Here is an 18,704-nt window from a genome sequence, read left to right on the forward strand (position 1 = left end):
GGTAAGTACCAGCCATTGTTCAAAGCTCTGGTGATATAGTACCTGCTTTCATAAATCTTACTTTCTAGTTGAGGAGTGGGATTGGGGAGACAAACAACATTATTTAAATCAATAGCTGATATAGTTTTAGAGAAAGGTACTGTGGAGAAAATAGAAATAGCACAAGATGGAGAATGCCTAGGGTGGGGCAGGTGTCAGAGAATGGATGCTGGCATTCTAGCTAGAATGGCTGGGAAAGGTTTCTCAGACATAACCTCAATGATGGTAAGATAGCCTATAGGAAGAATATTCTAGGTAAGCAGGAAGCAGTGGCATATTTGAAGAGGGTGGAGAAAGCCAATGGGCTGGAGTACAGTGGACTGTGGAGAGGGGTATATCCCATGTATATAAGGGGATGAGGTAAAAAACAGGGATTTGACCAGAACAGGCCTTGTAGACCATGGTCAGACTTGGGATTTTATTCTGAAATCAATAAGAAGCCTTGGAATGTTTGGTGAGAAGGAAGACTGATGCTTTTTGAAGATTGCTGTGGTTGTCACGTGGCCAAATTGGATGTTGGGGGCAAGAATGAAAACAGAGTGATCAGCTGGAAGGCCACATTGGGGTCCAGGGCAGATGTGATGGTGTCTTGATTAGAACTGGAACAATGCAAGAAGAGGGGAATGGGTCAGGCTCGGGGTGCATTTTGGAGGCAGTGCAAGCAAGAGTTGATGACTGAGTGGGGAGAAATAAAGGTAGGAGTCGGAGATGATCTTTGAATTTTGGCAAAAGCACAAACGCAGACCTGGAGAGCAGACTTATAGACATGGAGAGGGGAGGGGGCCAGGGGGCGGGAGCAGGAAGAAGAGGGTGGGAGGATGGAGAGAATAGCATGGAGACATATACACTAACATATGTTAAATAGATAGCCCGTGGGAATTTGCTGTATGACTCAGGGAACTCAAACTGGGGGTCTGTGACAGCCTAGAAGGGTGGGATGCAGTGGAGATGGGAGGGAGGCTCGGGAAGGAGCCTATGGCTATGGCTAATCCATGTTGATGAATGGCAGAAACCAACACAACATTGTAATTATCCTTCAATTAAAAATAAATTAAGAAAAAAAAAAGCAGGGGGCTTTAGGGACCAGTGAGCAGCCAGTTTAGAGTATTGAATACAATACTAACTTTGGAATCATAAAAATCTATTTGAATCCTGACTTTGTCACTTCCCAGCTGTGTGTTCTTGGACAAGGGGACTTTCTTTGAGTGCTGGTGTCCTTAAGGAGACATTATTTACGTCCTCTCAGGATTACTGTAGGAGTTCAATAAGCTAATATATGTCAGCTTTCATAGTTTCTGGCATGTAGTAAGTTCTGAGTAAACAGTAGCTCTTATAACCTCAGGTTTAAAACTGTGTTTTTTCTCACAAAGATTTGTACATTACAATACAGATATGCACATATTACATCGGGTTTTCTCAAGTCTTAGCATGTGTTTCAGTCAGAGCATAGGGAAGGAGAAATTAGCTCTCTAAGACTGCTGGTCATTTACTGCAAACATTCTTTCTGTTTGTATAATTGAATATTCCCCCTCATTCTTCCATCTCATCTTGCTCGCATTTATTTCTTTGATTGGTAATGATTGACCTTATCTGGAATTAAAATGTTGTGCATTGAACACTAATAGGTGTGTTCCTTTTATCAGCTAGGGGTAGAAAGCCCGAGCTGAACACATCTTAGCTCTCCTGGGGCTGAGGTTAATTCACAGAAGAGAAATAGTCCTTTTTTCTTTTTTTAATCCATGGTTAAGAAATAGCTTATAAAGGCAGTACAGTGAGGAAAGATGAGAGGATTAAGTGATTAAAGCCGAGTGAGAGAGAGGGTTACTACTGGGCCTTGGCAGGTTTGAAAGCGTTGTTCTCCAGAAGATTGGACTGAGGGCTAGTGTGCATACAGTACATGGTGGGACGAGTGCAAAGCTGAAAAGTTATGTTTTAGACCTAGAAGGAGTTTGCCAGGGCAGTGGGATGGGGCATAGACCAAGGAGACTGAAAAGAGGGCTCAGGCACAAAGGCAACGGACACAGGGACAAGAGGGCAGTTCATCCCAACCTGATGATCCTAGAAACTTCCTGAAGGATGGCGCATTTGAGCTGGACAGTGGTCCTTTTGGCTGTGGGTCTGGACGGAGCACAGGCAAGAGATTCTTTTTGCTCTTCTCCAGCACCCACCACAGTGCCTGGCACACATCAGGCTTTCGAAAACCCTCACTGACTAAGCTGTGTACACAAATACAGCAAGTTCCCTACATACAAATGAGTTCTGTTCTGTGAGTGTGTTCGTAAGTCCAATTTGTTCCTTATGTCCAAGAAAGTTAGCCTAGGTATATAGCTAACACAATCGGCTACATTGTACTCTACTGTAATAGGTTTATAACACTTTTCACACAAATGATATATTAAAAAAAAAACAAATAAAAAAATAACCATTTTTAATCTTATGGTATAGTACCTTGAAAAGTACAGTAGTAAAGTCCAGTAGTTAGCATACATGGGCACGTTTGTGTGTTTGAAAGTGCACAACTTGAAGGTTCCTCTGTAGGGGATTTATTGTACGTGTGACTCAGAGGGGCTGAGATAGGGTGAGAAGGGTGATACTTTACTGTTTGTAACTATTTAGATTTCACTTTCTTTTTTTATTGTAGTAAAATATATATAAAACATGAAGTTTGTGACTTTAACCGTTATTAAGTGTACAATCCAGTGGCATTAATTACAATTTTTTTTAATTTTTATTTTTACTTTATTTTTCTTTACAATATTGTATTGGTTTTGCCATACATTGACATGAATCAGCCATGGGTGTACATGAGTTCCCAATCCTGAATAATTACAATTTATAATGTATAGAACCATCACCACTGTTTCCAAAACATTTTCATCATCCCAAACTGAGACTCTATTCAGCAATAGTCACATCTCCCCTCCTCTCAGCACTTGGTAGTTTCTTGTCTACTTACTGTCTCAGTGAATTTTCCCATTCTAGATATTTCACTGAAAGGAAACGATGCAGCATTTGTCTTTTACCCCTCCTCCTCTTTTATTTGCAACCTGGAAATATATTTATAAGATGCACAGACATCATCTACTGTAGCATGACTTCAGTTATCCAAGTCATGCTGAGTTGTACTATCTTGTTATTGTTTGATTTCACAAAATAAAATTGCTTATAAAAAGTTCAGCCCCATTTCCTCTAGCAGAGGTCCCCTTCTAGACTGTAAACCCCGTGTAGGCGAATGCTTCATTTTTACATGTCCGGACAAGTTTGTGTGCTCAGCCATGTTTGTGGTATAGACACTTAAATCAACACAGGAAAACAAAAGAGGGGGACACAGCTCTGCTTTTTGCTAAGGTTTAACAACGGGGACCCAGAGGGACTGGTACTCAGAAGATAGTTAACAGTCTTGAGAGATATAGCAAAGTAACCAAGGAAATATGTGGACCTCAGGACAACAGTATTTGCATCTAAGCCATGAAATAACAAGGCAATCAGAAAGGCCCTTAGTGGTCCCTTACAAGGCAGAATGTTGACAGGAGGTGTCAGCAAGGACAAGTGTTAATGATGTGACTGGTTAGAACAACAGCTTCCATTCCATGATGTCTGTCCTTGGCTGGAAACTTCCATACTGTGTCTCTTTTTGTTGTGGCAGTCTTGTGATGTAAGTGCTATTTATGCATCTTTGAAGTGATCAAGGTGAATCTTAGGGAGAATGAGTTGCCCACTGTAACTCATCAATCCAGGAAGTATTGGCATTGGGATTAGAGTCAAAGTACATCTGGCTCCAAAGCCCAGTTTTTTTCCACTATGAGAAAAGCTGTTGGTCTCATTTGGAGTATGGGATGGGCCCAGAGAGAGAAAAAATGACAGCCCAAGAATGGAGTTAATAAAACAGCATAGACATATTTCTTGAAAAAACTGGCCCAAGGTGCCCCAGAAGGGCCAAAGAAATATTGGATATCAGAGCGAAGGATATTAGGAAAAATAAAACAAAAAAGAAAATATCACTTTGCCCACAGTGAGGCTCGAAGAAGAGTGATTATGAGTGCAGTTCTATTATAAACACTTGCAGGGTGAGGACTTGTAACAGCACCCACTCCTTTGTGTTCCTTGTCATCATGTAATACAGAGCAACACAGATTATTAAAAATAGTTCTGAAGCCTTTGGTAGTTCAGATACTTTTTTCCTTTTGGGTCACTCAAGCTAACACTATAGCAGAAGAAAACTTGTCAGTTTGTTACAAAATGCACAATGCATTTACCCTGGGATGTTTTAAAAAACAAAGGTATCTGTACTTAGAGGCTGTTAGTTACTATAAAGCAAGGTCTACAAGAGTTGGTTTTTCCATCAGGGGAATCAAATTTCTTATTGTGCTATCAGCCTCCCCATCACATCATTTTTAAAAGCGGCCATAACATGTTTCTCTCTAGTATGGAGAAAGAAAGGAGCAAGGAGGAAAACTTTATTAGGGAAAAGTAATGCAGTTTTAAAGAATCCTGTAAACCAAAATCTGTTTAGGGAACTTAATTTTGGGCTTTACAAGGCAACCATGTCTTTGCAAATAAACACACAGCTCTCCAATTCACATGCTGGACAGAAAGAGCATTGATGTGGTTAGGCTGTACTGGTTTTAGAGCACAGCTGGAAATTTTGGAAGGGAAGGGTGGTAGTTAAGTCCACCTCCCTCCTGCTGTGACCCACAATGGTGCAGAACTGAGAACTAGGAATATGGGTGAGAGCCGTCTGATAAGGATGTTCATTAGCTGTTCACCATGTGGCTGCTGCAGGCATTGAAGCTGAGTGCATCTGTGTATAGCATGCCTTTTTTGGTGTGGGGGGGAAGGGTGCACTGGGTCTTTGTCATGACCCATGGGCTTTCTGTCGTTGCAGCCTGTGGACTTCTCTTGTTGGGGCGCAAGTGTTCTAGAACACACAAGCTTGGTAGTTTCAGCTTATAGGCTTACTTGGCCCAGGCCATGTGGGATCTTAATTCCCTGATCAGGGATGGCATCACATTCCTTACATTGGAAGGTGGATTCTTAACCACTGGACCACCAGGGAAGTGCCCCATAACATGTCTTAATGTCTCTTTTTTACATATCCCCTATTCACATTTTGGATAAATAACAGCCTGTTGATTTCCAATTAATAAGTGACTTTGACTTGTTTTTTCCCTCACCACCATAAAAGTAATATATGTACATTCATGATAGAAACATGGAAAATACAGAAAAGCAGAGGGGAGGAGAAAACAATTATAGCCTTTGAAAAAATAACCATATTGGTTTCCTTTGTGTTTTATTGGGTGCATATTAAAAAAACATAATTATACTCATGTTATATATATATAATGTCTGTACTGATTTAAACATCTATTTTTTCTGGGTATGCAAGTGATATCAATGCTTTAAGAAAATTTAAAAAGTATAAAAGTGTAAAGAAAAAAATTATTACACAGAATTTCACCATATTAGTATTCATTTTATTGTGTGTTTTAAAATATATTCATTTCAAAGTTTAAAATATGGTAAATGCAGGGACATTTGTAACTATTAGGTGGAAGATGATAAAAAGAGACATTGAAGATGATAGCTGCTAGAAACTAGTTTCTTACTTAGTCTTTATCCTTTGGAAAAACAAAAATCTCTGAGATTTAGGTCATTCAGTATGAATTTTAAAGTTGCAGAAAATAATCTTTGAGTTTTTCAGCTATGGAAATGGTTATTATGTTATTCTATGCTTTATTATATAACTGTGCTTTCAGAGAAGAGGGAAGAAAAAATACTTCTGTGATTCTCTCTGCACAACATCTTAATCATGTAAATCAGTTCAATTCAGTCACTCAGTCGTGTCCAACTCTTTGCGACACCATGGACTGCAGCATGCTAGGCTTCACTGTCCATTACCAACTCCCGGAGCTTGCTCAAACTCATGTCCATCGAGTTGGTGATGCCATCCAACCATATTATCCTCTGTTGTCCCCTTTTCCTCCTACCTTTGATTTTTCCCAGCATCAGGGTCTTTTCAAATGAGTCCATTCTTCGCAGCAGGTGGCCAAAGTATTGGAGTTTCAGCTTCAGCATCAGTCCTTCCAGTGAATATTTAGGACTGATTTCCTTTAGGATTGACTAGTTTGATCTCCTTGCAGCCCAAGGGACCTCAAGAGTCTTCTCCAACACCACAGTTCAAAAGCATCAGTTCTTCGGCACTCAACTTTCTTTATAGTCCAGCTCTCACATCCATACATGACTACTGGAAAAACCATAGCTGTGACTAGACGGACCTTTGTTGGCAAAGTAATGTCTCTGCATTTTAATATGGTGTCTGGGTTGGTCAGTTTTTCATCCAAGGAGCAAGCCTCTTTTAATTGAATGACTACAGTCACCATCTGCAGTGATTTTGGAGCCCAAGAAAATAAAGTCTATCACTGTTTCCATTGTTTCCCTATCTATTTGCCATGAAGTGATGGAACTGGATGTCATGATCTTAGTTTCCTGACTGTTGAGCTTTAAGTCAACTTTTTCACTCTCCTCTTTCACTTTCATCAAGAAGCTCTTCAGTTCTTCTTCACTTTCTGCCATAAGGGTGGTGGTATCTGCATATCTGAGGTTATTGATATTTCTCCTGACAATCTTGATTCCAGCTTGTGTTTCATCAAGCCTGGCATTTCTCATGATGGACTCTGCATATAAGTTAAATAAGCAGGGTGACAATATACAGCCTTGACGCACTCCTTTCCCGATTTCGAACCAGTCTGTTGTTCCATGTCTAGTTCTAACTGTTGCTTCTTGACCTGCATACAGATTTCTCAGGAGGAAGGTAAGGTGATCTGGTATTCGCATCTCTTGAAGAATTTTCCAGTTTATTGTGATCCACACAGTCAAAGGCTTTGGAGTCAATAAAGCAGCTGCTGCTGCTAAGTCGCTTCAGGTGTGTCCAACTCTGTGCGACCCATAGACAGCAGCCCACCAGGCTCCTCCATCCCTGGGATTCTCCAAGCAAGAACACTGGAGTGGGTTGCTGTTTCCTTCTCCAATGCATGAAAGTGAAAAGTGAAAGTGAAGTTGCTCAGTCAAAGTAGATGTTTTTCTGGGACTCCCTTGGTTTTTCAATGATCCAGCAAATATTGGCAATTTGATCTGGTTCCTCTGCCTTTTCTAAATCCAGCTTGAACATCATGGTTCATGTACTGTTGGAGAATTTTGAGCATTTCTTTGCTAGTGTGTGAGATAAGGGCAATTGTGCAGTAGTTTGAACCTTCTTTGGCATTGCTCTTCTTTGGGATTGGAATGAAGACTGACCTTTTCCAGGCTTGTTGTCACTGCTGAATTTTCCAAATTTCCTGGCGTATTGAGTGCAGCACTTTCACAAAATCATCTTTTAGAATTAGAAATAGCTCAACTGGAATTCCATCACCTCCACTAGCTTTGTTCATAGTGATGCTTCCTAAGGCCTACTTGACTTCTCATTTCAGGATGTCTGGCTCAGGGTGAGTGATCACACCATCATGGTTATCTGGGTTATGAAGATCTTTTTGTATAGTTCTTCTGTGTATTCTTGCCACCTCTTCTTAATACCTTCTGCTTCTGTTAGGTTCATACCATTTCTGTCCTTTTTTGTGCCCATTTTTGCATGAAATCTTCCGTTGGTATCTCTATATTCTTGAAGAGATCTCTAGTCTTCCCCATTCTATTGTTTTCCTCTTTTTCATTGCATTGATCACTGAGGAGGGCTTTCTTATCTCTCCTTGCTATTCTTTGGAACTTTGCATTCAGATGGGTATATCTTTCCTTTTCTCCTTTGCCTTTCACTTCTCTTTTCTCAGCTCTTTGTAAGGCCTCTTCAGACAACCCTTTTGCCTTTTTGTATCTTTTTCTTGGGGATGGTTTTGATCATTGCCTTCTGTTCAATGTTATAAACCTTCTTCCATAGTTTTTCAGGCACTCTCTCTTTCATATCTAATCCCTTGAATCTGTTTGTCATTTCCACTGTATAATCATAATGACTTTGTTTTAGGTCATACCTGAATGGTCTAGTGGTTTTCTCTACTTTCTTCAATTGAAGTGTGAGTTTGGCAATACAGAGTTCATGATTTGAGCCACAGTCAGCTCCCAGTCTTTTTTTTTTCCTGAAAATATAGAGCTTCTCCATCTTGGCTGCAAAGAATGTAATCAATCTGATTTCAGTATTGGCCATCTGGTGATGTCCATGTGTAGAATCATCTCTTGTGTTGTTGGAGGAGGGTGTTTGCTGTGAATAGTGCATTCTCTTGACAAAACTCTGTTAGCCTTTTCCCTGCTTCATTTTGTACTGCAAGGCCAAATTTGCCTGTTACTCCAGGTATTTCTTGATTTCCTACTTTTGCATTCCAATCCCCTATGATGCAAAGAACATCTTTTTTGGGGGGTGTTAGTTATAGAAGGTCTTACAGGTCTTCATAGAACCATTCAACTTCAGCTTCTTTGGCATAAGTGGTTGGGGTATAGACTTGGATCACCCTGATATTGAATGGTTTGCCTTGGAATCAAACAGAGATCATTCTGTTGTTTTTGAGATTGCACCCAAGTACTGCATTTTGGACTCTTTTTTTGACTATGAGGGCTACTCCATTTCTTCTAAGGGATTCTGGCCTACAGTAGTAGATATAATGGTCATCTGAATTAAATTCACCTATTCCAGTCCATTTTAGTTCACCGTTTCCTAAAATGTCCTTGTTCACTCTTGCCATCTCCTGTTTGACCACTTCCAATTTGCCTTGATTCATGGATCTAACATTCCAGATTCCTATGCAACATTGTTCTCTATAGCACTGAACTTTACTTCCATCACCATTCACATCCACAGCTGGGAGTTGTTTTCTGTAGGGAACAAGGTATAAGGAAGGTTGAGAAGTGCTTGCAAATGAGACTCTCAACCAGGGCTGAACATTCTTGCAAACGAGATGTTCAGTCAAGAATCCTCTGTTTGTTCCCGTGGGAAAAGAACATTTCTTGCACACAAGGATGTTTCTCTAATTCCTCAAAAGGAACAGACCCAGGGACAAAACGGATTCTAAGTTGATAAAGAAGTTCCCCAAAACAAAGTCTTAGCTGCAGTAAATAAGTCAAGGTAAAGGTTATCTCGCCCTGAGCCTACACACTGTATAGTCTCTGAATCATAGTGCTTGGCAACTTGCCCTGTAGGTTGTTGTGCAAGGGATATAAAATAAAGCAGCTGTAAGAAGCAAGTGTTAAAATATAAAGATTCAAACCACTCTGCAGTGTTGGTGTTTCATTCCGTCGCCAGCAGTTTTCACTTTGGTTCTGTCTCTTCATTCTTTCTGGAGTTACTTCTCCACTCTTCTCCAACAGCATATTTAGCACCTACTGACCTGGGGAATGCATCTTTCAGTGTCCTATCTTTTTGCCTTTTCATACTTTTCATGGGGTTCTCAAGGCAAGAATACTGAAGTGGTTTGCCATTCCCTTCTCCAGTGAACCATGTTTTGTCAGAACTCTCAACATTTACCTGTCCATATAGAGTGGCCCTGCATGACATGCCCATAGTTTCATTGAGTTAGATTAATCACATGTGGTCCATGTGATTCTTGGAGAAAATACTGAAATAGAATAGTATAGGTTATTTTAAGTGGTAAGAAAACATGGCAAAGGCTTTTATTTGAACTCTGGAGTAAAGAACAGAACTCAATGAACATGCTTTCTGACATTGGTTAAGATAGAGAAAGCAGCCAAGGTTAGCATTGAAGGGTCATCTATATCCTGGGATGTGGAATACATCTTGTAACATAAAAATCAAACAGATGTTCTTATTTGAGGTCCAGACTGAGTAAGGTAGGACTGGTAAATCATTTTATACAACTGACACATTTTTGATCTCTTAAATGTGATTTTTTTCATTGGTTCCTGAAGCACATTGTTAAGTGGCTTCTTTTCCCACAGAAGAATATGTGATAGTATATTTTAATATGTGAGAGATACCTTGGCTGGGTATAAAATTCTCATCTGTGCTTCCCTTAAAGTTAGTAATCATTAAATAATTTAAAAATTGTAATTCTAATATTAAGTGCATAGTAAACCCACCAAATTTAACATTTCTTTTGTTCTTTGCCTTTAAAATATACAGCCTAGGAGGTACAATTGTAGTTTTGTATTCAAAGGAATTTTGAATATGCTTTTCTCTGTGTGGCAACCAATTTTATAGGCAGTTTAATTCATTCTGTTTCTGTGTATGATTTTATGACTAATTTTTATTTAATGTTTAAATATGTAGGTTATTTACACATTTTCAAAAATCAAGATTATATGCAAAAATATATTTAGGGAAGTTTCTATCTCTTTTTTCTCTATACATTGTCACTACCCTCTATAGATATTAGCTTTTTTTTTAATGTTTCTTTGAAAAATAAGCAAATTATCCTCTTTCTCATATAAAAGATGTCAAACTGTATAGTATTTTGTACTTTTATATATATTTTTACTAAGTAGTATTTTCTTGAAGTCACTCCATATTAATTCATGGAGATCTTGACTTTGCTATGTGGCTTTCTGTTGTGTATTATAAGCTATTCACCATCCCCTTACTGAGAGACATTTGGGTTTACAGTTTGCATCAGTCATAAATGCCCTTATGTGTGGGTTGTTTCATATTTGTGGAGGTTTGTCTTAAAGGTATTTGTCATTGTATTTTTGTTCAGTTGGTCTCTGTCCTGGGGAAAAGCTTATGATTTGGTTTTCTCAGTTCAGCTTTATTCACTTTTAAATACAATTAAATTCCTTTTGGATATTGGTATTAGGTTGGTATCAGTTTACACTTTAATATTTCTGCCTCTTTGTTTTGATCCTAAGTATACAGGCAGTTCTCTTCTTTCACATATAATACATTCTTGAAAATTTGTACAAGAATTGCATGTGGGAAAGTCAGATAATAGACTTATTTGATATAGAGGAGGAAGGGGTTCCATTCCCAGAGAGCTAAAAAGGTGATAAGATCCCTAGTTACAACTCCATTTAAAAAAACATAATTATTTATGATTATTGCTAACATTTGGTACATGTTCTTTAATTGTTTCTTTTCCTTCTCAATTAATTGAATATACAATTAACCTGCCTAAGTCCAATGAGAATCTTCCAATGGAAGATTCTTTGTCTTCCTGCTGCTTAATGACTTTTGTCTTTGTCTCAGTTGTATTGTTTAACATGAACTATACTTCTTATCACTCTCCTCTTTCACTTTCATCAAGAGGCTTTTTAGTTCCTCTTCACTTTTTGCCATAAGGGTGGTGTCATCTGCATATATCAGGTTATTGATATTTCTCCCGGCAAACTTGATTCCAGCTTGTGCTTCTTCCAGCCCAGCATTTCTCATGATGTACTCTGCATATAAGTTAAATAAGCAAGGTGACAATATATAGCCTTGACATATTCCTTTTCCTATTTGGAACCAGTCTGTTATTCCATGTCCAGTTCTAACTGTTGCTTCCTGACCTGCATACAGATTTCTCAAGAGGCAGGTCAGGTGGTCTGGTATTCCCATCTCTTTCAGAATTTTCCACAGTTTATTGTGATCCACACAGTCAAAGACTTTGGCCTAGTCAATAAAGCAGAAATAGATGTTTTTTTTCTGTAACTCTCTTGCTTTTTCGATGATCCAGCAGATGTTGGCAATTTGATCTCTGGTTCCTCTGCCTTTTCTAAAACCATCTTGAACATATGGAATTTCACAGTTCACGTATTGCTGAAGCCTGGCTTGGAGAATTTTGAGCATTACTTTACTAGCGTGTGAGATGAGTGCAATTGTGTGGTAGTTTGAGCATTCTTTGGCATGGCCTTTCTTTGGGATTGGAATGAAAACTGACCTTTTCCAGTCCTGTGGGCCACTAAAAAGCCTCTTGATGAAAGTGAAAGAGGAGAGTGAAAAAGTTGGCTTAAATCTCAACATTCAGAAAATGAAGATCATGGCATCTGGTCCCATCACTTCATGGGAAATAGATGGGGAAACAGTGGAAACAGTGTCAGACTTTATTTTTGCAGGCTTCAAAATCACTGCAGATGGTGACTGCTGCCATGAAATTAAAAGACACTGACTCCTTGGATGAAAAACTGACCAACCTAGACAGCATATTAAAATGCAGAGACATTACTTTGCCAACAAAGGTCCGTCTTGTCAAGGCTATGGTTTTTCCAGTGGTCATGTATGGATGTGAGAGTTAGACTGTGAAGAAAGCTGAGCACTGAAGAATTGATGCTTTTGAGCTGTGGTGTTGGAGAAGACTCTTGAGAGTCCCTTGGACTGCAAGGAGATCCAACCAGTCCATTCTAAAGGAGATCAGCCCTGGGTGTTCATTGGAAGGACTGATGCTGAAGCTGAAACTCCAGTACTTTGGTCACCTCATGCGAAGAGTTGACTCATTGGAAAAGATTCTGATGCTGGGAGGGATTGGGAGCAGGAGGAAAAGGGGACTACAGAGGATGAGATGGCTGGATGGCATCACTGACTCAATGGACATGAGTTTGAGTGAACTCTGGGAGTTGGTGATGGACAGGGAGGCCTGGTTTACTGTGATTCATGGGGTCACAAAGAGTCAGACACAACTGAGCGACTGAACTGACTGACTGACTGATACTTCTTATCACTTGTATCAGCACTTTCTTTTTTCTGTTTTTTATTCATTTTTAGAAAATAATAGGACAAAATATAATAAGCATCCAAATACTGGCACAAACATCTCTGGACTGAAACAGAACAATTCACTCTTGGGTAACATCAGTGTGTGATAGTTTGAATTGATCATTCCTTAGCTGTTGAGTGAAAGTGTTGAATGAAAGCATGGGAAAAGGGGTTTGTGTGACAATACGCGTGAATGTATAGAGTGTTTGGAGGTTAAACATAAAAGTTAAGCCTTCTCTGTATTTCCTGAGAAGTAGGGAGAGGCTGTTTGAGAAGTTGCTAGGTCAGTGCCATTTAACCTCCAATTAAAATAAATAAATTTATATTAAAAAAAGAAAAAAAAGAAAAAATGAAACTCTTGAAAAAAAAATGGAGGTCAAGATGAAAAAAAATAAAAAAATAAAAATGAATGATAAAAATGCATAGAAGAATGTGTAGGCAGTCTCCAGATTATGGTCCAAGGTATATGCTAATTATACTACAAAGTTGTCCTTTGTACTACTCATAGAATTTTTATAAGACAAGTGATTTTCTCTCTGTATCTTGTGTGTTAATCATGGCCTGTGAATGGCATTGAAATATTCAGAATTAACGCTGGGTAATACTTGAAGGAATAATTCTTCTGGCTTCAGGTAGCCTAGATGGACTGGTAGCAAACACTTGCTGATTTGTGGGGCAGTGATGTGTGGTCTGAAGGAGGTGATTCAGTGAGGCTCCTCTGGATGTGGCATGGTTCTCTAAAAAATCCTAGGCTTAATGAAAAGAGTAAATGATGTAGGTAAGGAGGACCCTAACCCTGTGTACAGGTAACTAGGGCATTGATGTAAGCATAGCTTATATAACAAAGATGTATGTGATATAGTCACTGGATTCCTGATCTTATTCCCCATACCTTTCTGACTAAAGAACAAGTGAAAATTTTGGGGCATGTCTAAGAAATAGTCTTTATTTTGCTCCACTTTCTCTACTGTATAGCTACTATTTTCCCCTTTGTAATTGATGAATAATTTGTGGGGAGATACTTTGTGCCCATATATGTATCCCATTTCTCATCGAACTTTGTAGATTTACCATCATTGGTGATTTGTTTTTGCCTCAATTCTTGCCATGATGGTTTTATTAACTGTTTACTTACTGGTCAACATTGTGTTAAAAAGAAGAGCCTTTCCTTTTTCATGTTTATTTCTTTAATTTCTTTATTATCTGGATAGACTCAGGGATTCTTATTTTATTCAGTGGGTTATAATACATCAATATTTTTACTTATTTTGACATTAAGGTTGCCCCAAATTTAGCCAGTAGGAAATCATTCAACTTGCCTCCTGTGCTCTTTTAGCATGGTCTCATCATTCTTTGCGGAGAAGGCAATGGCACCCCAGTCCAGTACTCTTGCCTGGCAGATCCCATGGACGGAGGAGCATGGTAGGCTGGAGTCCATGGGGTTGCTAGGAGTCGCACACGACTGAGCAACTTCACTTTCACTTTTCACTTTCATGCATTGGAGAAGGAAATGGCAACCCACTCCAGTGTTCTTGCCTGGAGAATCCCAGGGATGGGGGAGCCTTGTGGGCTGCCGTCTTTGGGGTCGCACAGAGTCGGACACGACTGAAGCGACTTAGCAGCAGCAGCATCATTCTTTGAGCACTTCCTCACTTTTGGGGGCATGGAGGATGTTTCATAGTTGTCTTGTATTTTCCCTGCCACACCTCTAGAATCAGCCTTTCTTCAAAGGAGCATGGTTACTTTTAGAAGGCAATGGTATTTATAAACCATGACTTGGAGGTGATTTGTTTGTTTTTGTTTCACAATACATGGATACTATCTAAGAATTGAAAAAAAAAAAGGTCTGTCATAGATATTGTGTTGGTTCATTCTGGCTGCTATAACAAAATACCATAGACAGTGGCTTATCAAGAGTCAGAATTTATGGCTCACAGTTCTAGAGGCTGGAAGTTCAAGATAAGTGTGCCAGCAAGGTCAGGTTCTGGTGATGAGTCTCCTCCAGCTTGTAGACTGGGGATTTCTCATTTTATCTTTGTGTGGTGGAAGGGGCTAGGGAGCCCAGCAGGGTCCTCTTTTTAAAGGATGCTAAAGCCCATTTTTGAGGGCTTTACCCTCAAGACCTAATCACATCCCAAAGGCCCCACTTCTTAATACTATCACTTTGAAAGTTAGATTTTCAACATGTGAACATCAGATCGAAGCAGGTGGTCTGAATTTGAGTCCCCCAGAATCTGACCTTGAGCCAAGAATTCAAGGGCAAGTTGTTGATTGGGCAAGGTGATATTAGGTGGGGGTGAGGAGAGACAGAAAGAGTGCTATCCAGCTGGTTACCATAGTGGGTCACTTTGAAAAATGGTGCAAGCACACACTTCAAAACAACCCTGGTCAAAGGGAGAGAAAGCTGGAGTGTTTCATCTCCCACCTACTGGGCATTGTTCAGGACTGCTGTGTGGGATGGGGTGGTGGGAAGGCAAGGCTGGGGAGTAGAGGAGGCAGTCACATTCCCAGACCCCTGTAGTCTGGAAAGATGGCTGGATGTCAAGCTGGCTTGCACAGACAGACATGGTGAGGGGAGGGGGATGTGGGCATCAACAGTGTTCACCGCTGTACGGTCGGACCCCAGGGGCCATGATGGGCCCCCCTTCTCTCCCCCGCTGGCGGGGGGAAGTCCTTAACGGAAGGAGCCACCCAGATCCGGGGGACCAGTGACAGCACACTTCGCCAGCTAAAGCCGCCCCACCCAGCCACGTAAAAGGACCTATCAGCCAGCCATGCCTCGGCCTGGCGACCTATCCAAACCCCTGTCCATTAACCTGACCATCCCTCACAACAAACTTATATAAGCCACTTCTAGCATGGTCCGGGCATGGACTTCCTCGACCTACCTCCTTCGGGTCCAGGAACCCCGCCCGGTAACGCTTCGCCATTAAAAAGCTTGTTAGACATTTTTGTTTTGGTGTCCTGATCGTCTTTTTACCTAACAACCACAAGGTCCTGGAACCCCCAGGAAAGGGGAGTAAAGCAGACTGAGAAATAGAGAAAAGCTTTGGGTCAGACTCTGAAGGAAGGCACTCTCAGAGGTTGGGCGGGTCTCCTGAGTTTGCATAGAATCTTTTAAATGAGCCTGAGGATTTTCCACACAAAGAGCACCTTGGCTTGGCTATCACCACTCGTGTTCCCTCCTCGTAAGCTCCCAGGCCGCACGCTTGGCCTCATCCACTCTTGGCTTCATCTGTCTATCTCTAGTTGTTTTGCTGGACAAGTGACTTTGCAAAGGGTGGTACTTGGATATCAGAGGGGGTAGATACAGGAGGGGTACTAAAATGGGCTGGAAAATAGGAAGAAGGGGGTACTTATCACCTCACCTTCAACACCTCAGTGGTAGTATCCTGAATCTGGCTGCATCTAGCCACTCCCACTGCTCCTCGCTGGTCCTCGTGGCCATGACCTTGCATGTGGATCTCTGCAGTGGGCTGTAACCTCTCTGCCACCTCGGCTTTCCCCATTATTCTCTACACAGCAGGCTGGATACGTGACCATCATACTCAGAACCCAACAGTGCCTTTCTCTTCCGCCCAGGAGGAAATCCAGAGTCCCTCCTGAGGCCGACAGGCCCCCATGTACCCTGGCATCTCCTTACCTTTCCTCTCTCCCCTGCCTTTCTGCTCCTCCCTGATTCTAGAACACACGAGCTTGCTCGCTTGTTGTTCCCCCTCCTCAGGATGCTTCTCCATCGGAGTCACATGGCTCCCTCCATCCCCTCTCTTCTCTTCTCATCCCCAGTGTTACCTCTCTCCCAACCTCCCCATCTGCTCATCAGCCCATGCCTTTGACTCTCTTTTGTGTCAAAGCCCTGTGGAAATAAATGAAGCCCATCCAAAGGAGAATAAGCAAAGGCTACTTATTCAGAATTTGCTCCAGCATGAGAGTCAGCCAGCATCCCTTGCATTTGACAGAGACTCAAAGGCAGGCAGAGGAGTAGGAAAGCTTTACATGGGAAAGGGGAAGGCTTTCCCTGGGTTATGCCCTCACTGGAAACTGTTGTATTGGGGAGGCTTTAGGTAGGCTAACTAGAAGGGGCCTCCTATGTCAGTGGTTAGGGGTGCATACTTAGCCTTCCCTGGTGGGAAGCAGGGGGAAATGTTAGGGAAGCTTCCAGTTATTAATCAAGCCCTCTCCACTTGGGGCCAATTGTTACCAGGGTTCTTGTCTGGCTTCCTAAACTATCATTGGAGATAGTGGTCTGACTTCCTGCAAGTCTGATTATAGCAGGCTGGCTTCCTGGGTTGGTTTCTTGGGCAGCTTGCTGCAAATTGTGGATCAGAATTCTATTTATATATATATTCTGCTGTAATCTATTTGTATGTTCAGTCTCTAAGCATCCACTATTTATCTAACATGATGCATATTTGTTTTTCTAGTTAGGGCCTGTCTTACAAGATAAAGAGAGCTTGGTGAGGGCAAGGAGCTTATCCTGTTGCCACTGCATCTCCAGCTCCTCAGACTCTCCCAGGCACCAAGGTGGGTGCTCAATAAAGGTGAGTTGAGTGAGGGAATGATGGTGCCCAATCCTTCTCTATATAAGTTTATAGAAATAGAACCTTCTGCTTTCTCCTTTTCTTTCCTTATGGGCTGACACTTTTGGTCAGGCCATCCACCATTTGAAGAAAAGATCTGGGTGGAGAAGCCTGAGTTTTGGATTCAGGGGATCAGACTTACATGTCTGTAGGAGTGAGGTAAGTGAAAGAAGAAACTGGTTTGGTGAGTGGGAACGACAGAACACAGAGTCTTTGTCCTGTAGAATGATGGCCGCCTTGACTCGGTACCTTCCGTCCGTATCATGTCCGAATGTGGGCCTGCTGTTTCTAGAACATATGCACTGTCAAAAAGAACCTGACACCCTGGAATTTTATATAAATACATCTAGTATTTAAATGTTAGCCACCGGACTTCCCTGGTGGTCCAGTGGTTAAGAATCTCCCTACTCATGCAAGGGACACAGGTTTGATCTGTGGTCTGGGAAGATGCCACATGCCGCAGGGCAACTAAGCCCATGAGCCACAGCCACTGAGCCTCTGTGCTGCGGCTACTGAAGCCCATGCATTTTAGAGCCTGTGCTCTGCAACAAGAGAAGACACGGCAGTGAGACACCCTTGTACCACAACAAAGAGTAGCCCCTGCTCAACCCAACTAGAGAACGCCTGTGCACAGCAATGAAGACCCAGTGCAGTCATAAATTTAAAAAATAATCAATAAAAAACTTTAAAAAGTGGTAGTCACTAATAAAGTATTATATACTGGGGTGAGAGGAGGGAAGTGGGGAAAACGAGCTGGTTCTGTGCGCTGCATTCAGTACTAAGGCAGCCAGGCTTGGCCTGTGCTCTGCCACGATGGAGACTGGAGGTTAAGGTTAAGATGGCTGGTGTGAACTCCCAAGCTCCAGCCACTAGACACTACAAACTGGGTCTCAGCATATTCGTTGCCTTTGAGTGATTTTCTTCATTAGGAGTCATCTGTAGACGTGGGGAGGGTGATTGCACAAGGCCGTTTTGGCATTGAGCTGATTGTAAGTGAGGCTGCAGGAGCCATCTCTCTAATTATAATTGAGATTCCAGATGAATTAATAATGAGGCCATATGATGGGGAAAAGGAGGGACCTAGTCTTGTTTACGTTAAAAAAAAGTTTTAGGTGCTTTCACTTAAAAAAAAAAGTGATTTCTCAAAACTTTAAATCATTGATTGATACTGGGAGTAATTAAACTTATTTCCCCAGAATATAATACTTTAGGAAATCCTTTTCCTAAGTACCATTTGTTACAGTTTGCAAAGGATTTAAAGGTAAGAATTCTGGACAATGCTGATTATAAAACAAAGAGAAGAAAGGGAGTGTGGAAGAGTTATTGGTTGTTATTTTCACAGCTATCACTTAAGAGCCCAACAAAAATTACATTCACAATGGCTTTTTTTCCCTCCAATTCCAGGAAAATGCCAAAATGCAAAC

This window comes from Oryx dammah, unplaced genomic scaffold (assembly GCF_014754425.2).
Source record: "Oryx dammah isolate SB20612 unplaced genomic scaffold, SCBI_Odam_1.1 HiC_scaffold_27, whole genome shotgun sequence".
NCBI lineage: Eukaryota > Metazoa > Chordata > Mammalia > Artiodactyla > Bovidae > Oryx > Oryx dammah.